The sequence below is a fragment of the Puntigrus tetrazona genome, chromosome 6, assembly GCF_018831695.1.
Source record: "Puntigrus tetrazona isolate hp1 chromosome 6, ASM1883169v1, whole genome shotgun sequence".
Classification (NCBI taxonomy): domain Eukaryota; kingdom Metazoa; phylum Chordata; class Actinopteri; order Cypriniformes; family Cyprinidae; genus Puntigrus; species Puntigrus tetrazona.
In genome coordinates, this window is record NC_056704.1 from 8,671,657 (window position 1) to 8,698,517 (window position 26,861).

The 26,861-nt window shown below is 36.0% G+C and overlaps 1 pseudogene; it reads right to left on the reverse strand.

Moving 5' to 3' along the window:
* Positions 1-20: 20 nt before the first annotated feature.
* Positions 21-26,861, reverse strand: LOC122347512 (annotated as a pseudogene).

Sequence of the window (26,861 nt, forward strand, 5' to 3'; positions counted from 1 at the left end):
CATGACGTCTGTACAGACAATTCAGGCTACAAATCATATGTTTATTAGTTTACCAATACAGGCCACTGTGGAAATGTTTACATTGTACAGTCAAGTCTTGTGTAGCCATTAAGGCTTAAAGCAACGTTACATGCTTTGGCTATTATCTCTCCTCATAATAGTGGTTAAATTCAGAGTATTGTACACATACACAGAAAATAGTTCAGAATGTAAGGTTGATGTTTGATTCTTGCTTAAAACTTAGCTTCACGTTTCATTACTAAATGCAGGAAATTTACTGAATATGAAACATGGAGGGCTGGACTGGTGAAAGTGTGTAGTGGAAGAGAGAGACTTAAGAGTTTAATCCGTCAACTGAGGCGATGTTCACATGAAACTGTTTGATACAGTTTGCCATTTGGAGAGTGCAAATGTTTAAGAAGCTACTAATCGAAAAGAAAACAAATAAATCTTAAATGTCCAATATGTAACATGTAGGAGAATATTTTATCAGATATGGAACCAAGCAATTTGCCAGAGATTTCTTTTTCTTTGTCTTTCAAAACGCTTTTACTGCTGATGTTTTATTATAGTTAGCATTTATTATATCTACACATCTGCTATCAAGCCCAATTGCCAAACTACAGAAAAAAGCAAGCTGGATTTTTGAAAAGAAAAATTAACACAACTAGCCAGCTGCTCACATCTCAATAAGAAACGTGTCTTCCGGCAGAAAGTGTAAGTATGTGCAAAAAGAAGAAAATGACTAGAATGTTAAATGTAAAACAGCCTGATGACTCATAAGACTGTCTACTTTTCTCAAGTATTGCATCACAATGGGCAACAGCACATAAAAGACATGTGAGAGCTGTCTGAAGGCTGTGCTTTAATCACAACTGGCCTTGATGTAAACAAAAGAGTGAGGTCTAAACCGCTCGTTCTGAAACTAGTCTGCTGCTTCCTAGTGGTCTGGAGAACCATAGCACCAGGATTAACATGAAGCTTTTAAATCACAGCGTCTAAATCGTGTCGGAGAGAAATTTATGATACGTTGATTAAATAGTCAATCAAACACCCCAAAAAAGGTAGGCAAATACAAACAAACCATTTCACAGTTCTTGAATTGTGCTTGTGAAAATAACTACTACCATTTATGCCTCTCCATCATAACTAGTGCGAATTTATTGTTTGCCACAATAAAAAGGGGTAACCTAGGGTCAAGCTTGAAATAAGTTTTAAGGCAACGATGTTGGACAGAAAAAAAGTTAAGGATGTGACAGGTCGAACTTATCGGTGTTTAAACAAAAAGCCTTTATGCGAACACAGCTCATGACATCTGAATCCTGGCTGCTAAACCTCTCAAAGTCATTCGTTTAATTAGTCGACTCTCAGGAAAGTTAAAACAGACCTCTGGCTGCTTTCCCACATTTAACAGAATTAATGACTGACCTGCCTCATACGAAAGGTCCCACTGTTTATTTACATATATGTAAACTGGATTTGTGATATGTATGCATTTATGGCAAAAGTGTAAGACATTTTTTTTAAAATAATGTACTGTACAGAGAATATTAGTTACTAAAGTTTTCTTTGTTGTGCCAAGGAGGGGGAGGGACAAAAAAAGTGGATGTTTGGTTCCAGTTTGAAGAGAAATTGTTTAGTGTCTGGTTGCTTTGTTGTTTTTAAATGTAAACTTGACACTCAACTTTCATATGATTTCAGTGCAAAACACCAGCAGGAAAGATCAGGGCCTGTACAGTATAGATGACCGGGCAGTTGTACAACTTTGACTATATTTTGGATCGAAAAAGCAAGTCACCAGCATTTCTAAAAGAATGACTCAAGACTCAAATGGCGATGCAATGTTAGCAACATGAAAATATGAACCAGAGAGCAAGTCATGCTGGGAAATATAATTATTTGTTTAACCAAAGACAACAATTACACATCTGATCTGAAGCTTTTTGGAAAAACTGACAATAACATCCTTTTTTTCTGTAAATGAACTCAACTTTCAACTTGTGCAAACCAATATGTGGTGAAAGTTTGATGGCGATTCCATCAAAAAATAGTCTCTGTCCTCCCCATATTAGCAAATGACAATGCTTAAGACCATTTAGAGCATCCCATGGCACAATAAACCCAATTTATACAGTTTATACCCACACATCTTGTAAAGTCACAACACAACAAAAGCTTCAGTCATGCCTCAGTATCTCAGTCTCACATCCATCTGTTTTTGTCCATTCTTCCCTGAGAGAGCAGTGTGGTGGCAGGGTGGTTGTCAGGGAAACAAGATAGAAGCATATGAAATTTCAACATTGTTTTAATGGAAACAAATAATGTGTGCTGCCACTCCGTGACCACTGAGAGGCAACAAAAAACGAAGCAAAAAAAAGTGCTATGAAGCAATTAACAAAAGTTGGTAGGAAAATTAGTTGCCTGATGATCAGATCCAAGACCTGGACATAGGATTAAAGGGGAAAAGCGCAGCTCTTGGGTTGAACAAAGTGGGGAAAAAGGAAAAAAGAAGAACATTACACTGGAGGGAAATTATTTGTCAGGAATGCCAGCAGCCATCAGAGTAGCGCGATACTGCTGCAAAACTACACGCATGCTCTTCACAAAGCCTTTGGAAAGAGGGAAGAGTGGGAATCCAATGTCTGGATAGCCACTGCGCTCTGGAAGGAAGCTACGATAGCTCTTCCTCCGTTTCTTTGGTCTCACAGCTGGCTGAGACTCCTGATACGGTTTTATACTTTGTTGTGATGTCACAAAACCCAACACCCCTTCAGAACCTTCTGTTATTTCTGATCCTACACCACCCACAACTGAACTATCACACTCTGAATTCTGGCTCAGGTCCCGTTGCCCACCTGAGCCAGGAAGTTCACTGGGCCCCACTGTGGAGGGACTGAGACCTGAGTCCTCAAGCTCCTCTTCGCCGCACATCCTGCTTGCTTGGGCTGCTGTGTGCCAGAGCTGATGGGATCTCTTCTAGAGGTTCTCCATGGAGGCTTCCAACACCACAACGTAAAGCACGGTCAGTCACTGCCCCATCCAATTCTAGCCAGGACTCCAGTCGATGGACCAGACGCCATCCGCTACAGGTAAAGTGCTCACAGATCTCCTGCTGAAAGACTTCCACAAGCTGCTGGAGAAGTTGAGTCATTGACTGCACCATCTTAATAAGTGCCATCTCGTTGTAGCAGCGACTGTTCTCGTAACCCTCCTGAAGGCCTCGGTCACTGTCAAAGCCAGCCTCATTATAGTACGGCTCATTGACAAGGATCAGACCTGCAGAGGGTGAAGACAAAATATAGATTCAAAATTACATTGAATTATACCTCTTCAAATATTTTCACACTTCTCAAAAGCCTGTTCCTCCAAAAAAGGGACCCTAAAAGCATCCGTACTGTCGCTTTCCACTGCATGATACAGCACGGTTCGCTTTTGGGGGGTTTGAGCCATGTCGAGCCGAGTCGTAACATGCAGTGAAAAAGTGCCATAAGTAGCTTTGAGTATTTTTGTGAATTTGGAGCCCCTTACATTTAAGTAAGTGAAATTGACTGTCAGAGTGGGTAGCTACGCACATGCATTTGTTACTGCCTTACACGGTTATGCAGTATACTGGAACTAGAAAAAAACATTTTATCTATTATTTTTTAAAATTTGTACATTATCATGATTGGAGCAGCTGCGAATCAAGTATTGAATTGAGCACAAAGTTCAAAGCTGTGCGTCAGAAGAACAAGTTGGATCCAACAGATAAAACTCACTCTACATGATAACTGTACTCACAACATAAAGACAATATTGTAAATGTAAATGCAAATGTTGATATATTAATGTTCCTGTGAGTATTTATATAAGCATTCTGTGAAAGTTTTCTATTTACAAAATGTTTTTGTATTATTTTTCTCTTTTTTTTTAATCTTTATTATGACTCTGAAACACTGAGTTGTGAATTATTAGTTCATTTTGTGCTGAAAGCATATGCGCAACATCCTACTGGATCTTTACAGAACAGACATGATTGGTTGACCTCTTGAATCGAGTCTTCTGTATTGGGTTTGAGTTTTTCCCTTTCATCCTGTGACAGCCCTGTACCAGACAGATACATTATTAGCTCCACTGCAAAGTCTTCAGGTCCAAATCGTTTGTTCTTTTGTCATGTGATGTGACCGCGGTATTGGATATAAAATTTGTTAATTATTTCAGTCTTTACAAACACGCAGTCAGTTATATGATGCATTTCTGGTCTCAAATTGTAGCTTTTTTATTTCTTACAATTTATACTTTTGCCAGTTTCTTTTCCATAACATTCAATACAAGTAATAAAGAGTTGATTAATGCTTTAAACACCATCTGTACGATGAGGGAAAAAAAATCACTTTGATAAAGCAAAGATGCCTACATATAATAACAAGAGTTAATATGTAGTGTTTGTTTGTTAGTGAGCCAGGAAGCAGACTTGTCAAAACAGCAAACAGCTTAAACCCGAAGACTTGAGAGGTAAGCTAATAATTTCTGTTTTTGGTATAGACTGCCTAGCAGTTGCTAAATGAAAGACTCAAACCTGAAGACTTGAGAGATGACTTAATCAAGTCTGTGTGTGCTTCAAAATTGAATGACTCCAATCGGAAGATGAAGGAACCAGTACACAGTATAAATGTGTCATGTCTTGCTGAATTTAGCTATTAACAGGTAATCTTTTAATTATATTCTGCTAAAATTAAATCTTTTACTCTTTTTTCCAAGTAATTTCATTAAAGATCTGAGTCAGTAAAATAATGCAAACTTCCAATCATTAGTTCAGAGTTCAGTGGAAGCATGTTTGCGAATCTCTTTATTATAAAAAAAAACTGTGAATAAAAGACTGACTGTGCAGTTTTTTAGCTTTTAATATGATAATATCAGATCTGAGAAGTTTCTTTATATGTACAGGTACAAAAACAAGAAATAAATTTGTTACTGCAGTTTTTCAGTGCTTTTTTGCAGCGTTTACATCATTTGAGGCTGCATATTTGTCAGATCCTGCTTATTGCCTTAAAACAATCTGCCCTTTTTAGAAACTATCCCAGATGCTTATCAAACTTAAACTAACTGGATTTCAGAAATATACTGCATTTTTTGACTCTTATAAAACTGAACTATAATAACAGTGGGTTTAAACAGTAACACTAACAAGTAGACCCTAACAAGCATACTGGCATAATAGGAGTAGTTTTTAAATCAACCTTGTATAGAGATAAGCACTTGCAGTAGACTGGATTTGCTGGTCCATCTTTCAGTACCCTGCGAAAGAAGAAATAAAAAAAGCACACATCAATATTGAACAAATATTCGAACTATGCAAATGAGGGTGCCAAGTATTTTGCACTAAACACAACTGTGCATTGCACAATTTCATTTCAAATGGTCAATAATTTAGGATATGATCCTCTGAAATAACAAAAAGTAAAGTCACCCAACATAGTGAGACAAAAAGAATGACCAAAGAGGTTGCGAATGCTAAAAAGAGTACTCAAACAGAGACTGGATTTTACACAGATCAGAGATTAGGTCAGTTTACCTTTCCAATCCAGGTGCCAAGAAGACTGACACAAACCTTCCCATTGTCATACAAGTTTGGGTTAAGTCGACCACTGCACTGAGAGAGGTAACGGAAGAGAGGAGGAACAGCAGGATATATATTAGGAAGTTGGATATCAAAAGAAAGAGTCCATCCTCATAGGGAGTGCGGTTAGGGCCCTTAATGAGAGCTGAGAAAAGGTCCTGAGAAGAACAAGAAAAAAGGTTCATTGAATCCTATAATGTTTTTTAAGGAATAATTGTTTTTCGAACATTGCAAAATGAACAAAATCCAACAACCAAACCTGTTCATGAAAAGATAGAAAGGCACACTCACCATTCTGTCCTCAAAAGTCTTCACCATGATGCCATCAGGCAGAGAGGTGGCCAGCAGGGCCATTTCTTTCCTTACAGTGCTAAAGAACTTCTTTGCCTCTGCTGGCTGGAACTCCATCTTTTAAAAGAGTGTGTGTCTATGTTGAGAAAGAAGAGTCATTTTAGAGCGCTTCTGAAATGAATCTTAGACAAGATTTCCTTTGGCTTAAAAATATGTAGCTTCAATATTACAGTAAATTTAAGCAGATTATTTTCATTTCAAATTATTACATTTTGTTCATATGAGAAGGTACTACATATGCAGTCATTAATTCTAAAGGTTTTATTTTCCTTAAAATGGTTTGCTGGTGTCTATACCTGGTGCCCATTCCAAAACAGAAAACACTTCCCTTTAGCACTGGTGAAGGTTACACCCGGTTTGCCTCCACTCTGTTGACACAAAACCGGAGTGTCGCTAGGCCACTCAGAACGCACAGGCGTCTGTGGTTCTGCTTGCACCGGCGCTGTCACTTTTTCCTCCTCAATGGCAGCCTCCATTTTATCCTCTTCTACAATGGCCACATTGTCCAGAGTTTTCTTCAAGTTCTCTTGAAGTTTCTTAATGTCATCCAAAAGCGTTTTTCTTTTGTGGGTTTGGCATCAGCAGGAGTTGTGGCAGCACTTGTGGCTGATGGTTCGGCAGTGGGAGAGGTTGGTGATCCAGTCCAGAGTTGCTCAACAGTCATGTTCTTTAAACTTTCCAAAATCTTCAGAGCTTCTTTAAGCTCACGGAAGCCACGTGGTGGAGTCTCTTTACTGGGTTTCTCTTCGGTGCAACTCCGCCTACACCTGCAGAAGAGAAAAAAAAAAATTATACAAATGAGCAGAGAATAACTGAGTTCATCTGACAAAATTCAGCATTTAATGTTGTCTATAATGTTGCAGGAATTCCAATGTCCATGGGCATCACTAATAGGAGGAAAGGTACCCACACAGGTGCCCAGAAAACCCAACATGATGTAATTACATCTCTATGAAAATATAAATAAAACTTTTATACATGCACACAGGGCTTGACATTGACACTAACAAAACATTAATGCTTATCTGACACAAGCAAGTGAAAGTGAAAAGTGAAAGCATAGAATTTTACTTGCCCCAATAAGACAACTAATCTGAATAAAACATCTAACTGAACCAAAATTTTGGTGAGAATGGTTTTGTTTTTATTATATTCGGTGCATGTAAATGGCGATTAAATGAAATAACATGTAACCACGAGGTAATGCCAATCTTGTGGAGAAATGAAAATAAATAAATAAATAAAAGAACGCAACTGCACACAGAAGAAAAGTTAAGCAACCTTATAAATCAACATAATACGACCAAGAGAGGTAAGTTCCCTGAAAACCACGATTGCAAATTTGACATTATATACAAAAGTTAAAATGAGTAGTTAATATATATTTTAGTTTTTGGTCCATTTGGCTAATGGCCAAACAAAGATCACAGCAAAATAGTCGTGCACAACACTTTTTTTTTTTAATGTTTTAAGTCAATGTTTCAGTGGTCCATTCATAAGGACAGGGGGTGCCTCTCATTTCTTATTTGTGCATCGTTTCCTTTCCTCGTGTCTTAGCTCCACCTCCTTAGGATACGAGGGAAGGATGCAAGGACGGAGGAATCAAAGGAAGAACATTGGAATCTTCTTGACCATTCTAGCGTCACTGGCTGCGCTAAAGGGATCTGCCCATATGCTTTTAAAGTTATTTAAGGCATATAATATTGTTATATTACATATTAATAAAGCAAGATGCCCTGTAAAAATATATGACATGTATGAATTATTCAAACTGCAAAAGTTAAAATATAAGCATGAAGTATTACGACAGATGTAAAGGAGGAGGAGGAGTCAAGTTTACTTGATAAAACACTTCCGCATAGGATACACCTGTGTGTCCTCGCTATGACTCCTCAGGAAGCCTCACACTTCTCGATCCTTGCGTGTAATTAGAAAATGGAGATATCCTACAAGATGGCTGAGCTCAATCATTTTTTCGGGTCATAGGATGTAGGACGGTGAAGCGAGGAAACGAGGATGGATATTGAGAAGCACCCAAGCCCGACTCATTAAGATATGTCATTGAAGATCTTTTTACCAACGTTTCATATTTATAATATAAAGAATTTGTTATCAAAGATTATGAATTCAATACACCAAAATGCCCTTTAAATAGAAAAAAAAAACATTTGTGTGCAGTATTGAAATAAAATGTTTTCCCAACAAGACAATTGTGGCTAGTAAATATGGAAAAAATGTTAATGTCAAGCTCTGCATACACACATAAAATATATTCCAGTTTTATGTGAAAACTAAATAATAATATAAAAACATAATTTATTATAAAAATGTGATAGATTTAGTTGTTTAATGAAAATACACCTGAATTAAGCTCAAGGTGGTGCACAACAACTGCTGGTAAATTTCTACTTAAAATGGATAAATACTTAGATTTTGCTTCTGTTGTAATGTGAACATGAATCATTTTATCTGATACTTAATTCTACCTCCAGGAAGTTCAGGAGTCGGGACAGCTCCTGGTAAGTCTGTAGTCGTGGAGGCATGCACACTATGGGTTTGCCATCGGCATTAGCACCTGTGGTGGAGAGGAGACTGGGATGCTTTCCACACCACTTGGTTCCTCTTCCAATTGTCCATTATCTGTCTCCCAGCTATCACTCTCATCTTCCCATTCTTCAGATGAGGCACCACTACTGCTGCCCTCTGCAGAGTCATAATATGTTTCTTCAATCTCAGACTCGACATTATACAAGTGCTAAAAGAGAGAAAATAAGTGTTAGTACTAGGGTCTATAGGTGGTCTTATACGGTAGCAAGGTCATCGAGTAAACTGGTGCATACCTGTGGCAGGACAATTGTCTTAGAATTATCTGCCCACACAACCTCAACTTTACTGCTCAGATCCACCCTGCACACTTGGCCAACAGATCTCTACAGGACAGTCGAGGCAAGGCAATAAAGCAAAAGAGAATGAAAACCAAAGAACACAAAAATTGTTTTAAGTTTTACTTAAGAAATGTGAACTTGAAAAACATTATGCGGTTCAAACGAAATCAAACTCCAAGCAAAACTCAGGAGTCAGCAGTTACATTTTAAACTGCATTACAGCTTTATATAAACACACTGGCATTGTGGTAAGCCTGAAAATGTTCTCTTAAATTCTTTTTAAATGTAAAACTACTTTTGTACCTCATTTTCACAATCCTCTGTGTCAGAGTTGCCAATCCTTATGACAATATCCGTTGTGTGGAAATGGAAATCTGGATGATCAGCAATGTCATAAACACTAACGTCCTCTTCTTCCCCAATCACCTACATAAACAAGCTTAATTTGTTAGGATGATATGATAACAGACGATTCCACACACCTCCTGATGCTAAAAAGTAAAAATACCTCAACATCGTTGCCTGCAGCATTAAGTTTGACCCACTTGACAACACAGGTTCTGGCTTTATGGTCACCTGACTGAATAACCCCATAGATGCCTGGATCCTGAAGAGCCTGGGCTGCAGGAGCCACAATCAAACAAATTATTTCAATTCCAAGTGAGTAAAATGCGAAATTTAATCTTTTGCTGCGTGTAAGTCAATTGTAAACAACTTAGTAGGGTCTGACCACTAAATTGGGGCATAAAACATGAAAACTAAATGTCATACTGAAAAATCGCACATTGTGTTAAATATAGAACATACGCCGCTTGTCTACAACGTAGTCTCCAGGGCAGAACTCATGGTTGTCTAGGTGCTGGATAGGGATCAGGTCATTGGAGCGTATCCTCGTCTCTAATCTACCATCCTTCCACATCACATCTGCAGAGGTTACAGTGGAGACAACCTCAACTGCCACCCTATGCACAAACAAAAACACCATATAAGTCTATTTAACTGATGTCTTACAAAAACGCCAGCACTCTCTATTCTTCGACTTTTTATAAAATAAGTGTAATCCATTCTTTTTCTATTCTACTTGTTTTTATAAAAAAAAAAAAAAAAAAAAAAAAAAACTACTAACCTACTGAGTTTCATTGCTTCTATTGTCTTCATTTGTAAATTGCTTTGGATAAGTTTCTGCTAAATGACTAAATGTAATGTAAAAGTCAATATATTTAAATTGACAGAAATATTATATGAAATGTTTAGATGGGTCTTATAATATCTTTTATATATATATATATATATATATATATATATATATATATATATATATATATATATATATAATTTTAAAAACATGATCTTCAACAATTAACGAGTATATTGATTTTTACATCGTTTCATACAACTTATCTGTTGTTGGCTTTTGTTTAAATATAGACACAATATAGGCACAACATTGTATACATACACATAGGACAGACATCAAAATAGGGGGAGAAAGATCCTGTTGGGGGCGTGTTTGTTTTGGTGCTTTCAAATATCAAAATTGTTTGGAAAAAGTCTCTTAGTGCACCTTTTAATATGACACACAGTTGGCTCTATGATAACAGTGATACTGAGGGGGGAAAAAAAGGAACAGAAAATGTACTGGTAATGCAGTAATTTTCTGGACATTTTTGTTAACCCTAAAACAAACTGTAATGTGCAATTAAGTAAACATTTAAAATATAGAAAAAAACACCTGTACAAATAAATGGAAAATTACTTCTTTTTTTTTTAAACAAACAGTATAGCAAAGGGTGGTTATGGGATGGAGTGATTTTTCTTTAGTTCTTCTATCAGAGCATGGTTTAGAAAGGGCTCTCTTTTACTGCTTTTAGGATCCATTTTCAGGGCTGTAAACTGCGACATATACTTCACATGTGCTATGGGTAAATTGGTCTGTGCAATTAATAAAATGTACCCCTGTTCTGGTGTGCCTATCTCAACATAATGCAACATACATGCACATCGAATGTTAACTCAGCAGTAGAGTTACACTCACGGGACACTGCACTTATTCACAATCACAAAAGTGCATTATTTGGATCTGCTTTGTGGTTAAACCTTGATTAATTCATGAGCTGTTCTGACAACTAAGTTATCTTTTATGCCTGATTAATTTTGCGTCTAATATAGTAAAAAAACACAAATGTTTAGGCTACATAGAAACACAGTTATGTCTAAAAATTTAAGTAAATGGATGAGTGCAGCCTTTAAAGCAAAAGAACATAAAACTGCATTTCATTTAATTTACATTAGATTTTAGTTAAGTAGATTTACAAATGAGGACAATGGAAACAATCAAAACCAACAACTGCTATAACAAGTCTCAGTCTAAATCTTACATATAGCAAGTTTTTAAAATCATTATTATATAATAAATAAAAAGAAAATAGAGCAAGCTTCTGTTTTTTTGCTTTTCTCATTAAAGGAATAGTTCAACCAAAAATACCATTTCTATCATCATTTACTCACATGTTGTCTCAAACCTGTATAAATGTATTTAAAAAAAAAAAAAAGGTATTTTGAAATGTGGGTACATAATATCATGAGTCATTTTGCAGGTATTACACTATGATAACACAACTAGATTGTCATTTTTAAATCAATGAAATGTTTGTGGATTCTTTCACCTGTCTCCTGGTTTGAATTCGCGTGAAAACTTAGTTCTCTTCTTCTTGTGCTTTCTCTTTGGGTTGCGTATAGAGAGGGGAATGCTCTTTTTCGAGTTGGGCCACTCTGAAGTGAGGCTGTTGAGCTGGCAGAGGAAGTGACAGAACTGGTATCATCTGTATCATCCCCTGGCTCCTCATCCGACTCTTGATCCCCAAATGGGCCCACTGTCCCTGAAGAACAGCCAGTGGTGGCTCTTTTTCTTCCTCCAAAGCATCCTGGGACGGAAAAGGACCATTGTTTGGGTAGCATGGAACAGAATTATCATCAGGACAGTCCTGTTCCTGCACTGATCTCTTTTCACCTGGAGAATAAAAACATGGTACAAAAAAATCACCTAATCAGATGTCTATTCAAGCACACTGAAGCAAAAATGAGGTGGACCATGCTGACTGCTGACAGTTCAGTTCAGTGTATGGTTTACAAGACAATGACACGTGCAGTACCTTCCATGCCCTCCATTTTCTCAGTTGATTCGGAATTGTTACTCTGTGTGTCTGAATTTTCTGTCAGTTTCTTTCCCACTTCCTTTTTAAACATTCTTTTTAACTGAAAATGAACAAATATTAATCATCAAAACAAAAGCAACACCCTTTATTTTCAGTTAGAAAACTTGACTAGGTTAGTCATTATATTTTAACTGATTCAAATGCACACATTTTAATTAAATAAAAATTGTTTCAGGTTTTTCAATAATAATAATAATTCAAGATTCAAATTTTCAAAAATTGTGTTTTTTCTTTGTGCATTTCAATTCATCTCAATCAAATTGCAGTTGGGTTACTTTGATTAGGTTAAAAAAATAACTACATAATACAGCATAATAGAACACAGATGAAGTAATCTGTTCTTCTGTATGTTTGATTGTAGATGTAACATAACCACATCAGCTATACCTTTCGAACAACAGGGTCCTCAGGATGAGCAGGTGCACCCTCTGGACCCTCACAGGTGATTCGTGTAGTTTCACTCTTGGCAGGAAACACATACAAGGCTCTCTCTCCAAGCTGCCTTTGAGTATGATCAAAGTAGCCCAGTCGCTTCACCCTGAACAAAAAGAGAAAATCAAGAGAAAACAAATCAAGTGAATGAGTAAACCTTTAGAATAAGCAGGGAACAGCTATGTTGTTAAGTGTTATCTACAAGATCAAGTCAATCATACTCAGTTTCCTGTGCCCTACAGTAGAGTTCACAGCAGGAGAGCTGGAACAGGGCTGGGCCATAAAATGAGAACTAATTATAGTGATATAATATTCCTCAATAAAACTATTAAGTGCATTTAAATATTCAATAAAAAATGCAAATTTAAAATGTTTATAGTGGAACAAAAACAGGGCCACACAAACGAGCCGATTAGAGCAGACTCACTGATCACACGAGCACTAAACTGCACCGTGATATCTAGAGTGACAATATCTAGAGCAGCCAGTATCAGTCAACAGATATAAACTAGCTAAAACTACGTGTGCAACGATACTGTCACAGAGTTTTTCAATATATAAATTGTCATTGTTTATCATGGATTTACTGCAGTAATACTAACTGCATCATGGTATTGTGGCAACTTTTATTACAAAAAGACCTTAGCTGCAGAAATGCATAAACATTACATGAAGATTATTGAATTGAATTTGGATTATGTCACAATTTATGCGTCCACATTTGGAAAACGGATTGAAAATGTGCAATTCTATTTGTACACAGCACCAAAAACCCTTCCACATGGGTAGGTTTAGGGTATGACAATGCAATTAATTCCTCATCATTCTCAGTGGCATAATAATAATGATAATAATAATACTACTGCACATTCTTTGACCTTCCAGAGCTTGGAAAAAGAGGATGACATGAACTCATTATATTTTTGATTATGCATCTAAGCACATCTCCACACCCCACACTTTATTATTATTATTACTACTACAACAATTATTAGGCATATAGCCTAAACAAAATTGGTACTTGGTAATTGGAACTGCACATTGCTGCCCTGAAAAAAAAAAAAAAAAAAAAGCTTCAACAATCAAACATGCTATCTTACATATTAATACACAAGCACATTTTTTATACAGTTATTTAAATTTATACATGTTAAAAAGCGATGTTTATCTTACCAATTTTTCCCACGTGCCCCATGTGGCTTTATTTTCTTGGCCCACATCCCCAAAAAAGGCCACATCCCTCATTTCATTAAACATGACAGTATATGTATGTTTTTCATTAAAAGAATTAAAGGGACAGTGAAAGATCCAAAAAGGTAGTTTGTAGCCTTATGGCAACACTATGCCATATAAGTTTACATGCGTAATTAAGAGGAATGAATTGGTCAGACATTTACACATTCATTAATCAGGGATGTTAAATCTATGTTAAATATAAATATATAAACAAGCACATGTGCACCGTACCTAGAACTGTGCTTTGCATCTGCTTTCTGCTGAATGACACTGACTCACACTAAAAGACTTATGATCCTTGACACCTGTATTTTGTGTGCCTTGCTTTGTGTGTGTATGTGTGTTCAGGGGATTGGCTGATCTGGAGTTAGGGTGCTTTAAAAGGATATATATATATATATATATATATATATATATATATATATATATATATATATATATATATATATATATATATTAGCTGTTATGACCTACACTCTCATTCATGAACAAGATCTGATGATCACTGTATATTTGTTCAGAAGATCCAAATGTTTGTGAATAAAAAGAACCAGTAGTTGAACGATAAATGATGAACAGGAGCTCAGCCTGCATATTTTGGCAAATTTCACTTTACCACTGTAACAAAAACTGACTCACTAATGTGTTTTACACTTAGTTTTGTAGTATATTTTGCACTTTACAATTTACTTGACTACTGTGCAGAGTACCGAATGAGTATGAAAGAGAGATTATGCCAAACTACAAACTATGAATCAAAATGATCAAAAAAAAAAAAAAAGAAGCAGCAGCTTCTTTTACCTGCATAGATTCTCCTGTGTGATGGTGGATGGTGGTGGGAAGACACTGTCTGAGCCCTTTGGAGAGTAACTTTTCGTAATCCACGTCACTTTTAGCTCAACAACCTGAACCTGTAATTGAAAAGATTTAATGTACGAGACATATACACTAAAAATGGAAAAATTAAAACATATTAAGACACATGCAAAAGTTGCTTTGGTTTAGTTATTTGCTCTAGTCACAAAATATTCCCAATCCCAGCACTCTAGTTAACATTAGAGTCACATTTTCACCAAACTTACCTCCTCCACAACAACTCTGAACTTGCTTTTCTTGCTGAGAACCGGCTTCACACCATATAGCCATTGTACATTAGCAAAAACCTTTGAGGGCCCAATCAAAACCTGACCCGGGTAGAATCCATAGGCATCGTCAAAGAACAAACCCTGGAGTAAAAGCCAAAGCAACATTTCAAACTAAGACATAATCATCTAGCTGTGCAAAACAACTGCATAATCATGTTGTACGCTATTTTATACCAAACAGTTTATATTTTAATATACTATTTTGGACTGAAACTTATTTTTTTGATACATGAGGTTGAACATCAACATATTACCCCAACTCATTTGAATCCTCATTTGAATCCTAAACGTAACGATACTGGGGGTAGTAAAATAACCTGGCAAGGGTCAGAACACCAGCACTCTTCAGAGAAATGCTATCATATGTGTAAAATGGAAATAATCATAATAATCATATAACTGCGAAATGCTGTGCCATACTGCCTAGTCCTAATTAACATTATATCAGGGCAAAAAAAGTTCTCATAACTAATAATTCAAACAAAAACATTGAGCACCTACCACATCACTGATGTGAGGGTAAATATCATAGAGTTTTGCGCCGTCTTCCTCACTCATAGAGCATCTACAGTAAAAAAAGAAAGAAATTGCATTGTTGTATCATATCCTATTCAGTCAACCCTATAAAAGTAGGTTGCATTCATTTTTTTCTGCTACTCAGGTACACTTGGACAAGATATTACATTTAATTTAACGTATATGCTTAATACATATACGTACTGCATATACCACAAGGAAATAAAAAAAAAAGCGCGATCACATTACCGTGCACCATTGGAAAGCTTCACAACGATTTGGATGCTGAGATCGTACACCTTTCCAAGCCAGAAGTCATACACAATGTAGTCACCGTACATAAAAGACTGCAGAGATGTACAAAACACAAACACTTAGTTAACTGTTAATCATCAATTTCAAGATTTTTATCTAGAGTGACAGAGTATATTCATTACAAGTAAATGAGCTTAAATGCTTTTTTTCAAGTGCTCAATGGTGATTAATCAACCCGGTTAATGAACCCAATGAATCATAATATGTTGTCCAAGAACTTAATAAAGCCCCACAAAAATCAATTTTAAAACCACACTTCAAACTGGGGATGAGGTCCTTCTCTGAATGACTGTTTAGATGCTCCACAGGGCGACTCTCTCAAACTATGTGGTTATGAACATAGCTCGGGTTCACAGGTTAAAGACTTGAACCAGATACCCAACTGAAATTTTCTAACTGTGATCCACACAAGTTGTTTGGCTTCTTGATGACACATGCTCTTAATGTCAAATGCAGAAATGTTAATCCATGCATTTATAACCTGAAGGATGGTGCATTACTGGGTTGTTGCCCTACAGCCTTAATAAACAAACTGATCGAATATACAGCAGTTTTTATTAAAACTAGGACGTATGATCCAGTTCTCCCAATTAGACATAACATGTTTTAAAACATTCATATGTGTTTAACATTCATTCCAACTTCTGTGGCTATTTTCATGGCAAGAAATGGTCAGACTGTTTTATAACAGTTTTTTTATAACTTAAATTTTTAAATAATTACAATGTATGTGAAATACAGTTATTTATATTTTAATAATATATCGTGGACATTTTATTTTAGAAACAAATCTAAATTAACATAAAATATATTACTTTGATTAGATTTTTTTGTGATGTTATCTATCAATGAATTGTGAAAACATCAATCACTTTTATTTATATAGAGCTTTTAATAATACAGATTGTATTAAACTACTGAATACTGAACTGAGAATACAATGATGGGGATGTATAAATCACGAGATTGATCAATTTGTTATTAAATGCAGAGACGGTCTGTGATCAAATCGATGATAATCACTAGAAGTTAAGTGTCCCCAACAAAACAAATTATTTATTTGAATCTCAACTTTTTTATCAACACATTGATCGTCCTTTACCAACTTTGCTGAAAGTTAGTGGGCAACACTGATTTGATCTGATCTGAACTGAGCTGGACGATGACAAAACAATGACAACAGACTTTATCTGAAATTGATTGTTTACTGTCTTTTTGAATTAATCTCACACTATTTTTGTTATTTAATACATTAAAGCTGCTTTGACAATATGTATTGTTAAAAGCACTATATAAATAAGTTTACAGTTTCAAGGGAATAATTAAAAATATCATGATTGTTCAGCCCGATAAGTAGTTAGGATTAAATTAGGCTTTTATTTACATTTAAATCATGACCAACACACATAATTTAGACTACATCACTTATGTGAAACAAGTAACCTATGATGAGAACAAATGAGCATGGGATTCATGTATGCAGCAAACATTTGAGCTTTCATTATATATATATATATATATATATATATATATATATCATACATTCAGTACAGTTTTTGTATAATAATAACCTTATAATGTAAATGTACACAAATACAACTCAATTCTAGTAACTATAAACACAGAATACATAATCCAATGAAGATTCCCATTCATGATTTAAAACAGTAACTCACCCAGACATGCTGAAGGTCTTTGCTGTTTACAGGATACAGAACACAGTTGGTCCCTACAAGTTTCACGGCACACTCAGTGTTTATGTTAGTCACAATGCCACACTGTTTATCCTGCGATAAAACAACAAATAATTAACAACAGGTATAAGCTTCTTCATATTGTCAAAGATTTTGATCCTACAATATATTATCTATCTGACATAAGTAGTTTCTATCAATTTTAATTAGTAGTTTCATTTAAAAGTTCCGTTGTAGTAGCATCTAAGGAACTTTTTTATTTCTCTATTGCCCTGTACACAGTTTCATCTTGAAGTACAAGTGATAAAAATACTTACATTTGAATTCATTCTCCGGACAAAGTCTCTAGGCATAATCTTCAAGTTTCAGATTCGATCTTCAAGTTTCAGCTTCAAGATCAGAGAGAGAGAGAGAGAGAGAGAGAGAGAGAAGAGAGAGAGAGAGAGAGAGAGAGAGAGAGAGAGAGAGAGAGAGAGAGAGAGAGAGAGAGAGAGAGAGAGAGAGAGAGAAGAGAGAGAGAGAGAGAGAGAAAGAGACAATGTGTCAACAGTTTATAACAGTAGTTGCTTATGCCTTAAGGCTGCAGGCTTTAACACCAACCCTAAATAAATACCTCTGAAAGCAGTTTGTCAAGTTTATACTAACACCAGCTCTCCATGATTAAGTTTGGTGACCCCGCCTCAGCACATCCAACTGTTTGAATTTCTCATGGGCCACATTCACTGCATTTCAATTCAGTGGCCAGTTCACCTTTTAGAGCTTAGTAACGTACAGGATTTATTATCTGTTGTGCAGCGTGCACAGAACCCAACTTAGCCACTGGTTGTTGATGATGACGACATCACAGGACTTCCCCAGGCATCTAGCTTCTCCCTAGCTTTTACATTGCAGGATGGCAGAGAGAAGTCTAGGGGCAACCCAAACATTATGGTCGAGCAAGAGCAGGTTGTTTAGTAGTAGGGATTTAATCAACAATAATACATAACTGACGCCTCTGCCGATAATTTAGTATGATTTGACAGATGTTACCACGTTTCTTCTGACTGGCATTTATTTTATTATCAGCAGCTAAAACAAAACGTGCAAAACTGTGGAGAAAAAAAAGTAACAATCTGACAAACTGTATATGTAATCCATGAACAAGACATAAAATACTAGGTTAAACACTAAATCTGGATCCAGGTCAGTTCTATCTGTTAAGTGGAGCATCCCTTACATCCTGTTACTGACCCACTCTATTAAAGGCCAAATCTTACAAATTCAACTCAAAAGCAAATCATTCAATTCCACTAGCTCTACATGTATATATAATATATATAAAATATATTATTATGTGTGATCATTACATTTTATTTTTAAGTCCAGGATAATTATAAATAAAAAGGTAAGTGTATAATCTTAGATACAGTATCTGGTCATTTTCTGTACCCTGTTAATCTAGGGGTCAAGAGGTTTGGCTTTCGGAGCCCTGAATATTTTCAAAAAATGTAAACTTTGCATAGACGTTGGAATCTGTGACCATCAGGGTAAAAAATGTCTTGTTATTCGGTAACAATTTTTTATACCCCAAGGGATTAATCTCATCATAGTTGCACATCACTTTTTAGAAAGGGATTCACAATAATGTCTATAGGGTGGTCACCATATTGTACAGTAATAAAACTAAATTTGCTCATTTAAATCATTAAATTTTAATGAAAACAATGTGTTATAAAGAGTAAAAGCAGTAGGTATTTTCTCTGTGATCAGATGAACCGATAAACTCCCAGAAAGTCTGAAAAGCATGAAAATGCATTTTTAAAATAAAAATGAAAATAATATTTGGCATGTGTGCCACTGCACATCCCTGTGTGTAACAAGCAAAGTTAATGCGCACTGTAGACCGGCCCAGAGGTGCATTTTCTACTAACATGCTCTTTAAATAACAAAAAAATACTGTGTCATTGACTTTAGACCAGGTTTGGGTTGGTCTATGGCACAGTCCATTGTTAGTTCCTCAAAATAGTAAAGCTTCACCAATGTGCCTAAACACTCTTTTTTAGACCAGCATGCCCATGGGCGAACAAATGGGTGCAAATGATTCTCTTCTGCTCAGTAAGGCTTCATTTATTTGTACTTTAAAAAAATTATAATACACAACTGATTCAAGAACTCAAAAATTTTTCTAAGTTAGATATTGCTTTGTTTGTTTAGTTATAAGTATGTTTAAGAAATGTTTAGTTTTAAGTAAACATTATTATATTGGGCCATCTACAAAAGATAGAACCACCCCCACCTCACCCCACCCCCAAAGCTGAGTCAGTGGTGACAAAGAGAGAGTGAGAGTAACAAAGGGAAGATGCTTTAAGACAAAAGACCCTACAACCTTCTGTTTGCCATCGCGTTTTCACAATTCATGCTGTGTCAAGATGAGCTGCAATCCAGAAAAATCTCAGGAGAATGAATCTAAAATTATTGTTTAAGAATCTGTCGCTCATTGCAAAGATATTTTCACATACAGACTCAAAACGGGATTGGTTTTTAACAGGAGTCATCATACCCATTTAATTCAAATTCAAACTATTCTTAAATCACATCCTCAAGTCTTTTACAGATGCAGTTAGTTTACCTCCATAGTGGAACAACATTATAACTGAGTCCTGGGCTAATTTTGTCCCTCATGAGGGGATCTATTTGTGAGATATGATACATCTGGCTGTTCAGGCAGTTTGGGGAGAATCTACGGTGGTGAAGATGTAATCCAGAAAAGAAATAAATAAATAGATGAAAATAAAATAAAATATTCCAGCTATTATACAAACTGCAAAAGTGTGTACGCTTCTGCTGTTAGACACTGAATTGTGGAAAACGTCACAAATTGATGTTTTAGACAATGCTATTCTAAAAGTTAAGCAGTTTGGTGTGGTTAGTTAAAAATGAAATAAAATATCATGGATTGATCTAAAACTAGAGAACATGACTGTTCTATAAAGAACAATCCAGTTCTTTGTGAACAAGAACAACACAAAAGGGTTAGAACTATACGATTACAAATAGCTCCAGACATTTTTAAGGCGCCCTACAGCGCAGTGCATGGTGGGAATATGGAGAGTGAAATTTAATCATATCCCAGCTTTTTTTTTTTTTCTGAAGAAAACTGAATGGGTGTAGTGATGAAAACAGACGGTATTTAGAAGTGTAGTTTTCCATATTTATTCTTTCCCTTTCCCATTCTTACATCCATGGAGAGAAAAAAAATCTTACGTCATGCTATAATGTCAAGGCGGTTCTAAATTTGTTAACCCTTTTCAGTAAAACAAGCTCATATTTTGTTCAGTTTGCAGTAACCTTCATGGCCTGAGCCCAGAACCAGGCTTGATTACAAAGATCAATAAGCATCTGCTCACTGCATGCTTGTTTAGACTTCATGCGCTAATGAACAAAACGCTGTACATTCACGTCTGCCTTGGAGCAAAGAGGAGGGACTGCAGCAGCACACTGCACCACTACACGAGCCACGCCTAAAGGACACGCCCCTTCATCCTGATTGCCTTGAGAGCTTTACGTCATCAATTAAAAGTGTTCCATCATCCAGTCCTCATTTTGATTCTTTAGCAAACTGAAAGTCTAATACTACCTACTGCCAAATAGGCTCATTGGTTCACATCATAAATGGGCTGTCATAATGCAACACTTTCGATTTATAACCTGAAATCAAAATGATCTTGAAACATTATTTAGCCATTATATCAAATATATGTTAAAAAAAACAGGACTATACATAGCCGTTGCAATAAATATATGGTAGCAATGAGAAAAGAGTAAAATTTTTAATCTAGTAACTATTTCAAAATCTTGCGCTAATGATTTCATCATCTAAATGAAATGCAATATTACATTTTCTAATTTTAATGTAAGAAAGATAGGACAGAAACCTTGCATTGCACTATGAGAACAAAAACAACACAAACTATCAAACAACTGTCCTGTATTGACCTGTTAACAATTAGAACGTAAACATGTTGATGGTGTCTGGTTTAATGAAGGACCTCATAAGCGTTATGATTTCAGCCACACCGAACACATGTTCACATGTTCAACCTTGGTATCTTGCCCCGTTCCACCACCAATCAAGCGGGTCAAATAAAACAGAGAAGGACATTCTGGGCAGAACACACATTTTCAAAGAAGAATAACTGACTGACCTTTCTTTTTCAGTTAAACAAGCATGTTAACTTCTCAAATATCTGCAAACAATATGGTATTTTTATGCTTGCATATAGCACATTTAAATCCAAAACATCTTAATTTGTGTGCTAAAGATGAACGAAGGTCTTACAGGTTTTGAACAACATGAGCAATTAACGACTATGAATTAATTTTTGGGTGAACTATCCCTTTAAACATCAAATCATTTTCCATGTAAATGTGAAGCACTAATACTAAATCAATAAGTATTATGACTATACCCACACTTTACTGTAGTTGATGGAGTATGAAAACACCAGCAGTTTTCTAAATTTTATTGACCATGCCAACGTTCAACATCACTGAACAGTATGAACTTTGACTTTGTTGGTCTAGGTGAGAACTTATGGTTTAAAGAAAAAACCTTGAAGGTAACACTTTAAAAAGCCTTTCCTTCCAATACAGATGTAAAGTGATAAGTGCTGCCAAACAACTGATGCAATTACCCCATTCAAAATAAGTTTGTGCTTAAATAATACATTTATGTTTATATTTATTAGGGCTGTGTTTGTATGTATATAAACCTCAACTTCAAACAGCCTGCTGCTGGATATATCCCCCCCCAAAAAAAATGTTATGTGTTCTCCATTTTAATGGTTTCCATTACATTTTGATAAAAAAATTCCTTATTTAATTAGCAGTAGTAATATCATTACGTTAAGTTATATATTTTTGTAAGTTTCGAGTTAAACTAAACTTTTATTTTGATGAGTTACTGTGAATATGTTGTTCACTTCTAAAAATAATGTTCTTGTTTTCAAGTACTCGTATAGAGGAGGCAGAAGCCAAAAACACTATGAGTGTCACACGCTTCAGCAGCCCATGTGTGTAAAAAAAGAAAGTGCATCTGCGCCATTCATTCACACAGAAACACACAAAACATGCAGGATTATGTTTAAAATGTATTTTTGCAGCTTAGTATTCACAGACACTAGTTTATATTGCGTTTTGATTTAATTGTACTAACTTACAGTACTTTAACCCACGAGGCTATTGGCATCAATGACCTACAGTACTTTTGATTCCGTGACATTAAGGCCCTGTTTACACTACTGTAACTATATTACACTACACTAAACAAACTTTTTCGTCTTTCGTTTGAAGGCAAGAAGTTTAAAAAGGCTGAGTGACAGTATACGGTTTTCAAACATGTTGCTCCCTTGCCTGACCTCAGCTGAATGAATCTTCAAAGAAGGTGGAGTTTCAGAACAAACCCACCGATTGCTCGGACCAATGGTAGCTCGAAGGCGTTTAGGAGCTAAAACTAACTCCCTAAAAGTTTGCTTTGGTGAGCTGATTCAAACTGCCAAAATGAACTTTACTGGCCTGATTTTGTTCAAATTAGTCGAATCAGTTTGTTCTTCCATTTAGTTTGAAGTATATTGGGGCCTTTAGCGTTATATACCAAATAAATTCCAAATTTATGACTGGATTCCATGTTTTCTGCACTGTGGAAATCGTAGGGGGCCCTATTTAATATAATTTATCCATGTCCTTGCACTGGTATAACAATAATGCAAACAGAGATTAAAAGTGACTCGGACAATGTACACAATGATATCCACCATTACTTATTGAACAAATTAAGAGACTACTGCTTTTCCTCTCTAACTCACTCATCTGAAGCATCGGTCATCTAATATGACAATCACAGAGTTACGATCATTTAGAGTTTAACATTAAACTAATCATCCAGTGTCTTGTCTGGATGTATGCTTGTTGTACATTGGCAGTGGTTTCTTGCATTACTATGCAATTTCTGCGATTCGATCAGGCAGATATGATCATATCAATAATTTCCATCCAAAGACTTTTTATGGAAAAATATATAATGCTTCAAAATGTTTTACTGATATAGATGATGGAAATGCTAGACATTTTTTTTTCATTTGTTTAACTTAAGCGAAAATTTTTTACATTTTATATATGGTAAGAAAAAGACGAGTTACCTCTCCAACATACATTTCATTTATACTTTCAAATTTATAAATGTATTAATTTTGTTCTGAAGATAAAAGTTGTTGGGTTAGTAATGTGTAACTGCCTGTGGCGTCGACAGGATCACTTTTTTCCTTTATGAAAGTGGAAAGAGCTTAATTCATTTAAAAAAAAAAAAATTAAAATAGAACAAATATTGTTTTCAATAAAAAGAAAACAATATTTGTGTGCGTTTGTGTGCATATATATATACACACACACACAGGGGTAGGACAATGAAACACTGGCCAATTTAGTGTTGGAGGTTTCATGGTTTAGAATAATAGCACTGTTTTGCTTAAAATATTATAATATTGCCATGCACACAACATTATGGGTGACATATCAGAGTTTAAAAGAGAACAAATTGTTGGTGCACGTCTTGCTGGCGCATCTGTGACCCAGACAGAAAGTGTTTGTGATGTATCAAGAGCCACGGTATCCAGGTTAATGTCAGCATATAACCAAGAAGGACGAACCACATCAAACAGAAGTAACTGTGGACGCAAGAGGAAGCTGTCTTAAAGGGATGTCCGGGTGCTAACCCTGACTGTATCTAAAAAACATAAAACCACAGCTGCCCAACTAACTGCAGAATGTGCACCTCAACTCTCCATCGGGTCAATTTACATGGCCAGGCTGCTAAAGTCGAACATTTGGTCACTCGTGCCAATGCCAAACATTGGTTTCAATGGTGCCAGCAGCAAAAATCTTGAGCAGTGGACAATGTGAAACATGTATTGTTCTCTGATGAGTCCACCTTCACTGTGTTCCCCCACATCTGGGAGAGTTACGGTGTGGAGAAGCCCCAAAGAAGCATACCACCCAGACAGCTGCATGCACACAACTAGATGGGCGCGTCACTGCCAAGGACTACCGAACCAATCTGGAGGACCATGTGCACCCAATGGTTCAAACATTGTATCCTGTAGCGATGCCCTGTTTTAGGATGATAATGCACCAACACTGCAAGACAGAGTGGTTTGATGAACATGAAAGTGAATTTAAACATCTCCCATTGTCTGCGCAGTCACCAGATCTATTCTGCAAGAAGAATGGCTTAAAATCCCTCTGACCACTGCAGGACTTGTATCTGTCATTCCCAAGACGAAATGATGCTGTATTGGCCGCAAAAGGAGGCCCTACACCACACTAATACGTTTTTGTTGTCTAAAACCAGTCTTTTTATGTTTTATTATATATAGTATACATATACATTATGTATATATATATATATATATATATATATATATATATATATATATATATATATATACATATACATACTGTACATATACATATGTGTGTGTGTTGAAGTGTTAAAAAAAATAATCACTATATATGCTCCAGGTACATCTCAAAAAATAGAATATAGTCATATATCTATTTTTGTAACACTTCAAAAGTTTGCGACACTGCTTGTTTATTATAATTTTGATGATTAGAGCATACAGCCAGTGGAAGTCACAAATCCAGTATCTCAAAATACTAGACAATTTCCAAATAAAAAAAGAAGTTCAAGTTTTTGAAAGTATATTCATTTATGGACTCAATACTTGGTCATGGCTCCTTTAGCACAAACTCCAGCATCAGTGAGCAGGGAAGCGATCAGCCTCTGAGGCAGTATTAATTCATTTATTAAGCCTGTATTGTTTCCTCTTGAAAATATCCCATAGACTCCATATGTGGTTAACGTCAAACATGTTGGCTGGCAAATCAAACACAGTAATATCATGGTAAGCAAACCACTTGGAATTGGTTTTGGCTAAATTCCTGCCAGAAAAGGAAATCAGGCATCTCCATAAACTCTGGACTTCATAAAACTGGGACCTACACCATCACATGTCATGGCAACCTGGCATGGCAGTCTTCCTTCAGACTCCAGACTTTAACTAGCAAATTAAATACTAAATGTACTTTTATATGAAAAGAGGACTTCACACAAAATATGCTGTGGTTGGGCATCCCCAGGAAAGGTTTTAGAACCACTGTTCTAATCTAGACCATTGCCAAGTCAGCAGTATTCTTCATCATTGATACCTGGAACTTCTACTGTACGGATAGTCATTTAATGAAAGTCAAATGTAAATATTCTATTTTTGACTTCCATTATTCGTGAAAAAATAGATTTTTAAACATTTTCTTCTACATGAATAAATGTAGAATATGTGCAAGTTTAACTTTTTATATAAAATTACAAAAACATTTTTTCACAACATTCTTTTTTCAGAAGCACCTATGTGCTTTGTGTAATTTTATACACATACATATTATTCATATACATATACACACATACATATAAATATATATAGAGAGAGATTATTTGTTGATACAAATAAGGAAACAAATATTTAAACAATGTAAAGGCCTCAATAGAACAGAAACATTGATACCTATGTTTCTGTTACAATGAAAACAATTCAGTTTTTGTTTCATAAATCCTAATTTACTGCTGTGCTGGTGGTAGGCCTTGATCATGCATTTAAGGGTGGGGTGGTTATCTGCTTCATGCTTTGTCTTTGTTAGAAACAACAGTTGTACAGTGTTTTATTTTGAAACTACAGCTGAAAGCTGAGCATAAACCAGTTCCAGTATGGTCTGTGCTTTTACAGGCCACCGAGACCGAATGTCCAGAAACACCGGAGAAGGTCTATTGTCAGTATTATTGTGACTGACATTGTTTACTGCTCGCTGAGATAAAGCTACAACCACTATGTTTTACTGACAACTGTTTGGATACACTGTCCACTGATGAACAAATGACAACCTGCCCGGGCTAAAAGATCACAGGCTGTTTACAATGAAGAGATTCACACTTCCGAGACTCGTTCACAGCCAATCAGCGTCGATGCTAATCCTAAACGCTTAATTTAATAAACCTACTCGTCTGTGCGTGTTTTCACGAGTAACAGTACTTTCAACAGATCACGTGAGATTCTGCCTAAACCTTGATCATAAATCAAATGACCTCATCCTATCATGTTCAAAGAATCGGAAAAAAGTAAAGCCAATAAACGTAGCTCGGCCTCGTTTAAATAATTAACGTTAAAGGAGAGTAAAATCAGCTCGTTGTGGTGTGCTGTATGGGTGAGGGAAAAACAACGCGCGCGATCATTTGTGCCTTTAGTACCTTCGTTTCCCGAACATCCTGCTTCGTTCCTTCGGGATACCACTGAACACGCACGAATCCTCTACCGAGAGGCCACGACCGTGCGTCCGCAGCCCCGCTCTCGTTGTCCGAGTTACCGGGAGCGCCTCCACCTCGTCCA